Raw genomic sequence first — 7788 nt, forward strand, 5'->3', positions numbered from 1 at the left:
CTAGGATAATATTTAGAGAATGCTATACTCTTCTAGGTACAGCATTTATCATGTCATATCTGCTCCCTCTGAATTTGCATACAAGCAGAAAACAGATAAACCAGTGCTGTAAACACAAAGTCTACCTACAAGTACCTAATATACAATAGGAATTTCATGAAAAGTTATTGAAAAAATTGAATGAAAAGTTCTCTTTGGTTAAAATTGTCCTAAGAAAAACTTAACTAAATAATTTTAAGTTGGAGCTGCTCTCTGAACCAGTTTTGATAGGCTAGGTTAAGTTTGCTTAAGATGCAATAACAAATAATATCAGTGACTTAAAACAACAAAGATTTGTTTTTCACTCATAGTATATGGCCATCTTGGATTGCAGCAGGATTCTGCTCTTCATAGTCACTCACAGACCCATATTGAAGAAGCAGCCATGATCTGGAATATTAGTCGGCAAACTCATTAGTCAACAGAGCCAAATATCAATAGTATAACTATTGAAATTTCTTTTGAGAGCCAAATTTTTTAAACTAAAACTTCTTCTAACACCACTTCTTCAAAATAGACTCGCCCAGGCCATGGTATTTTGTGGAAGAGCCACACTCAAGGGACCAAAGAGCCGCATGTGGCTTGTGAGCCACAGTTTGCCGACCACGAATCTGGAACATTGTTGGCTGCAATGGCAGAAGTGACCCTTGGAAGGTCTTGCAGGGGAATAGTGAATGCTCCAACTCAGAAACCCTGTCAGCTCCACTTACAATTCATTGACCCCCAACCCCTCACCTTGCCTTTGCACAGCACCACCCATAAGGGGGCCAGAAACTGCCTGGGTGGTAGAGAGCAGGGAATATTTGGCAAATGGTATTAATGTATATCATATTTCAACTCCTTGATTTTGAGCTTTTGTTATTTAAGAAAATGCAATTTTGTTTAAAACTTTTCCTGTAATATACTTATATAAAATATAATTTTCCTCATAACAGCCCTATGTAAGAATGATACATAGTGATATTAAAAACTTGAATAAGGTCAAATAGAAAAGGTCAGTGATGGAAATAGGAAGATAATTCAAATCTCTGTACCACTGGTATAGGATGAAGCCATTATTCCATATTTGGGGAAGTAAAATGGCAATGATATTGGACAAAATGTGGAGGAGGGGTCTCTTCCCTACAGGGTGCAACTGGGGGCGGACTTCCTACAATGTCCTGAGAAAAGGAATTTTCTCAACTTGCATGGGGAAGTGGGTGATTTTTATTTCTGTGGGATTAAATCCTTGTGTTTCTAAAGTCCCGGTTCCCCTAATCCAGTAATAGAAGTGTAACTGGGGTTTTAGTAAAGGTAGAAGCAAAGTCCGTGTCCAGAGTTTCTTTTCCATGTTAGAGACGGTCCAGTGCAGCATCAGGGCAGTTGTAGTCTGCAGAGGGCCGCCTGGGAAGGCACATGGATATTCTTTAAATTGTCAGCTGAGCCTCAGGCACTGGCAGAGTCGTGTCCGGGTTATATCCCTCCCAAGAAGGCAGGGGGGGTGGGGGTGTTATCAGTTTCTGACTTACCTTTGTCCAGGTGTCAGCAGGGGCAGGTCTAGATATGTAAATCCAGTAATGCTAAGGCCTAGTTTAGAATGCAAATAAGCTCATTTGATCTTAAGTTTTGGTGTTACCTCTTGGATTTTGGGATATAAAAATAAACCTGCTGCATGGCTCGGGTGCTCACTGCCTCTCCATCAGAGAGAATGGTGTCCACCTAGCTCCCAGCTTGATGAATCTATTTCTGCATCTTCCCTCCTTCCTTCCTTCCTTCCTTCCTTCCTTCCTTCCTTCCTTCCTTCCTTCCTTCCTTCCTTCCTTCCTTCCCTCCCTCCCTCCCTCCCTCCCTCTCTCTCTCTCTCTCTCTCTCTCTCTCTCTCTCTCTCTCAGTCCCTGGCCACCTCCACTTACAACCGGTTTGTTCATCTCTCTTTACATGCTGAATGCGGAAAAGGGAGATTCCCGCTGCATCTGGCCCTCCGAAGTAGTCCTTTAGTCCATTGTGTGTGTGTTGGGGTGGGGGGCAAATGGCCGTGGCCACATGGGAGAATGCCAAGGAAGCCAAGTTCAAGCCATGACCTATGGGTGCCAAAGGGAACCAAATGAGCAAACTTGGTTCAGGGGATTATATATCCCATTCTGGCCAATGACCTTTGTTTCCCGGTGTGACTGACAACAAGCACCTTCTCTGGTCATCCCAAAGGTGCATAGGCATGCACCTTTCTTTTCTTTGCCCAGTCTCCTTCCCCCAGTGTCTTGTAGGGAAAATGGCTATAATGTCTGGCCTTCCCTTTGCTCATTTTCTGTTATTAATAATTAGCTAATTGCAATGGTATCAGGAACAAAACAAGTTATACTCTAAGACAAAATCATTGCTGTAAGTTTTCATTGGGTCCAAGGACAAGATTTAGTAATGCTTTGTGATTGTGTTTTGGCAATTATTTTAGTGATGCAGAGAAGGGACATCTGGATTAGATATTCTGACTAGAATAAGCCTTAACTGTGGAAAAATGCAACTTACTATCTCTGGCCTATGTTTTAGGCATGAGGCCAAATGCAGCTCACAGATATTTACCTGGAAAATTGCTGATTCTAATATGGGAGAAGAAAAAATGTTTTCCTGCCACCCTCCTGGATCATCTGGCTGGGACCCTGGAGATTAAACAGATGAAAGGCAAATTTAAAAGAGAAAATAAAAAATTCTAATTATGTAAGTATGCATGGAAATTTTACAAAGTAATCTACACCAATAAAAGAATAAGAGGCAAATTGACCATACCTTCGTGACACCCACCAGCCAATCAGGAGTGAGTATGCAAATTAACACAACAAAGATGGAGGGTTGATTTACATATGCAGGCACCAAGCAGCTGGGGGGCGTTCCCAACCACCCTAGCTGCTCTGGGCCTCTGGTCAGTGTGGAAAGGTGGAATGGCAGCTCTGAGGCCTGAGTGAAAAGGAGGCTCAGGCTGGAGCAAAGGCAGAAGGGGAAGGAAGGCCCACTCTTGCACAAATCTTTGTGCATCAGGCCTCAAATAATAATAATAATAATAAAACTCCAGGAGGCCAGATGGTTGGGATTAATATATTATCTTAGACTAACCAAAGGAATAAGAATCTGGGGCTTCTGGGTGGGGAAGACAAGTTATGGGAAGACTAAGGGAACTATATGGTAGATTAGGGTTGTCTTGTGTGTGTGTGTGTGTGTTTTAATTAACTTATTTATTGATTTTAGAGAGAGAGGAAGGGGATAAAGAGAGAGAGAGAGAGAGAGAGAGAGAGAGAGAGAGATGTATTCATTGGTTTATTCTTTTTTTTTTTTAATATATTTTATTGATTTTTTACAGAGAAGAAGGGAGAGAGATAGAGAGCCAGAAACGTCGATGAGATAGAAACATCGACCAGCTGCCTCTTGCACATCCCCTACTGGATGTGCCTGCAACCAAGGTACATGCCCTTGACTGGAATCAAACCCAGGACCTTTCAGTCCGCAGACCGACGCTCTACCACTGAGCCAAACCGGTTTTGGCATCATTGGTTTATTCTTATATGTGCCCTGACCAGGGATGGAATCCACAACTTTAGCATATAAGAATGATGCTCTAACCCACTGAATTACTGGGCCAGGGCAAGGTTTATCTTGTTATGCAGATAAGAGTTTCTCAGGTGATAAAAGTTATCTCAAAATAATTAATTATTCATTAGTGAATATTAATAAAATTATCAATTAATTATTATATAATATATGGCTCCCATGAGTATTAGTAACTAATTAGGAAAGTGGATAATGTTAGCTTATATTAAACAATAGACTGAGGTGACTTTAATGCTTTAGTAGCTCACTTAAACAAACCAAAACTTACTGCCTCAGTGGGAGTAATGGAAATCTAAGGACAGCCAATCACAAAGGGCCAACTAGATTTTCCCAAATAAGATAAAGAAGAAAGCAAAGCTAAGAGTCCTTATAGTACAAAGTACTTTCTTGAGAAGAATCAGTCCTGCATTCTTAGCCTTAGGATTGGTTCGGGATGGTTATCAGTCAGATGCTCAGTGGTCTGGGTAATGGATGTAAGGTGGATGTTAGGTGTTCCGGATAAATGAGTCCTTCAAGTCTGTGGACTGAAGGGTGCCCAGTTTGATTCTGGTCAAGGGCACATGCCTGGGTTGCGGGCTTGATCCCATAGACCAGCAGGAGGCAGCTGATCAATGATTTTCTCTCATCATTGATGTTTCCATCTCTCTCTCTCCATCTCCCTTCCTCTCTGAAATCAATAAAAATATATTTAAAAAAGAAGAATTGTTATATATCTAAGCATTAACACAGGACTAGAAAATTCAAAGGTTTGTTTCCAGGCTAGGTAAAACAAGAATATAATCATTTCCTCATGCCTCCAGCTACTTGAATTTAGTAATTTAGCAGCTTGACTACAGTGACTCCATTTTATGTTTTCATTCTGTTCTTCAAAGGTAACTGCTTAGGCCATAGCCAATCAAATAACTTCCTTGTTTTGCTTGTGCATCTTTATAAAATCTTGCTTCTGGCTCCTGTTGGTGCAGTCCTCCTAACTGCCTCTGGCTTAGTGCTGCCCAATTCCAATTGATTTCTGCTCAAATAAACTCTTAAAATGTTTAATATGCTAATTTATACAATTTCATTTTGGTAGTTCATTAGCCTCAATCTCAAGTGGCTTACTCAAGACTCAAATGTCCCTACTTATATTTTATAAACCCCTATGCCATGCACCTACCCAAAGCTTTATGGCCTATTTTGAGTATAATTTCCTGATTGTCACTATTATCAAATAGTTTAATTCTTTAAAGTATAAAATGAAATAAAAAGCAGCACAAGTTAATAAAGGGATGGAGTATTGTGTTTACTTGTTTCTTTTGGACAGTATATTGTGATCTCTCATGCTGAGTAGATGTACATTCATACTGCATCTAGCCTTGCTTCAGAGATTCAAAGAGCAGAAGTATATAATTCAAAAGAAGTTTACTTCTTTTGTAATCAACTCTGGCAGGGTGTGGAATAATGTGGTTTTCACAATTCCAAAAACTGTATTAACATCAAATATATGCATATTCTTAGAACCTTGCTTATCATATGACTGTGAATTACAGTCTATTACAGTAAAAAGATGTAACAGCTCAGCCTGTGTTGCTCAATTGTTGATTGTCGACCCAGGAGGTCATGGTTCAATTCCCAGTCAGGGCACATGCCAGGGTTGTGGGCTGGATCTCCAGTAGAGGGCATGCAGGAGGCAGCTGATCAATGATTCTCATCATTGATGTTTCTATCCTTTTCTTCCTCTCCCTTCTTCTCTCTAAACTAAATAAAAAAATTATTTTTAAAGATGTAGCACCCTAACTGGTTTGGCTCAGTGGAAAGAGTACTGACCTCAGTTGCAGGCTTGATCCCTGGCCCAGGTCAAGGTTCATGCAGGAGGCAACCAATTGATGTGTCTCTCATCACGTTGATGTTTTCTCTCTCTGTTTCTCTCCCTTCCACTCTCTCTAAAAAAGAAAAAGAAAAAAAAAATCAATGGAAAAATATCCTTGGGTGTGGATTAACAACAACAACAACAACAAAGATGTAGCAAAGTCATGATGTTCTCAAACTCTGAGCATCACAAGTGCTTAAAAAACTCAAAATGCCAAATATAATAAAAAAAAATGTTTTAAATTCCCATGTTAACAGTTCCTTGTTGTTGCCAAAAGTTTTCATATTTATGAGATTAAAGTCCTTCATTATCTGCACCAGACTTTGATCCAAATGTTTAACATATTGCAATGCATGGTACTACATTATTAATGAAAATATATTTTAAAAAGGGATTGTTTAATCTCATGCTAAGGCCTTGTTGTGTGAGATTAAAAAAAACCTTAATTACTTAAAAACTTAATTAAAAACCCAGATATTAAAATGCTCCATCAAAAGAAAAGGCTATCACCAAAAGACATGTACTAGAATGTCCAAAGTAGCACTATATCTAATATCTCCAAACTGGAAACTATCCTAACCACCAACAGAAGAATGAATTCATAAATTGTGGTATATTTACAGAATGGAATGAAATAAATGAATGAATGGAAGAATCATATAAAAAAAAGTTGAGTAAAGAAATCCAACACAAAAGAATGCATACTTTATGGTTCTCTAAATATATACCAAGTACAAAGACAGGCAAAACTATTCTATGCTGTTGAAAGTCAGGATAGGCAATGACTGAAAGTCAGTATAATGGAGTCCCAAGCTGTTAATGATGTTCTGTTGCTTGATCTGGGTGATGGATACACAGGTGAAAATTCATTGAGTTATATACACTTGAGATATGTATACTTTTCTACATATGTACACACGCATAAAAATACTTAAGTAAAAATTTAAAAACAGAAATAAAATTCCAGAAAACTCATGAAATATGAATTTCAATACAGTGTAATAATCCTCAATATCATTATTAGAATTTGTGAACAATCAGTGTGAGAATCACTCTTCAAATACAGTATTCAATGAACTGGATTCAAAACAGTTGTCTCAGAATCAAAACAAGCTATAATAATTCAAAACAGTTGTCCCAGAATGTCAAAACAAGCTAATAATTTATCTTTAAAATCTCGAATCTCTCTGTTTTTCTCTACCTCCAAAGATATCGCCAGAGTTTAAGCTAGGTCATTTCCTACCTGGCATCTCATCTGATATAGTCTCCCAATAGCCTGTCCTACCTGTTCTCAACACATTAACCAAAGTGATTTAAAATCTTAACCAGATCCATTTACTCCTAACTTAAATGCTTCAATAGTCCCATAAAATTTAAAATTAATGGTTACATGATCTGCTTTCTGTCTACCCCATCCACCTCCTGTCTGACTGCTCTCCCCTAACTCTATCCTGGAGACACACTGGCCTTCTTTCTGTTCTTCCAAAATGTCAAGCTGTTCCACCTTAGGACCTTTGCTCTGCTGTTCCCTCTTTCCAGAACAATCATCGCTTTCCTGGTGTCAGGACTGACGCTTTCTTATTCTTCCAGCCTCCATTTAAGTGTTATCTGATAAACTTATCTTATAACAACCCTCTCTATCTAATGACAACCTCTTCTTATTCTCTATAGCCACACCTTGCCCATTTCCTTCCTGACATTTGTTATTTTATTTGCTTGTTTACCTGTTGGTTTATAAGGCGGCTGTCGTGTCTAGTTGAGCCACGAAAGTGATTGTTATCTCTAGTGCTTAGCACAGTTCCAGGCACACACAATCCTAGGTAAACAAATACCTGTCGAATGAATGAGACATTCCCAAGGGATCACATGATAACTTCTCCTACGGAGGGCGCTGCACTGTGATATTTTCAAATAATAACAACGAACCAGATGCCTTTCAAGCGCCCTTGCCCAGGCAGAGAGTTAGCATTCCGTTTTCGGCTTCCTAGTTGTCACAACCAACCGCCCCTTTGCCCCTAGCGAAACCCTCACCGCTCCGGGGTGGTCGACTGTCACTCGGTACTGTATCCCGACCCCACCCACCACCGAGGCGCCTCCTCATTGGCCGGGGCGCCAAGGCCTTGCTGCGTGAGATGGCACCGCGAGCTGTGATTGGCTCCAGCCGACGTCGCTCTACAGGGCACTGCTTCCCGGGGGCGGCCGGAGTGAAATTGCAGCGGTGGGGAGGCTCGTTCCCATCGGGATCTGTGATTGGTGGTCCGGGTGTCAGGCGCACCGCCTCTCCAGAGCGCGGATTGGCTGGAGCTGCGTCAGTCAAGGAGAACCGC

General features: G+C 40.3%; 1 long non-coding RNA gene across 1 annotated transcript; it reads right to left on the minus strand.

The window, feature by feature from the left end:
- Nucleotides 1-1546: 1546 nt before the first annotated feature.
- On the minus strand, nt 1547-7494 carry LOC311621905. Its single transcript, XR_014794889.1, has 4 exons — nt 7186-7494; nt 5419-5534; nt 2596-2672; nt 1547-1605 (listed from the first exon to the last, which is right to left on the minus strand). It is a non-coding gene; the product is annotated as an uncharacterized lncRNA (long non-coding RNA).
- Between the last annotated feature and the right edge of the window lie 294 nt (nt 7495-7788).

The sequence above is a fragment of the Pipistrellus hanaki genome (assembly GCF_964339955.1).
Source record: "Pipistrellus hanaki genome assembly, chromosome: 1".
In the NCBI taxonomy this organism is placed as follows: Eukaryota; Metazoa; Chordata; class Mammalia; order Chiroptera; family Vespertilionidae; genus Pipistrellus; species Pipistrellus hanaki.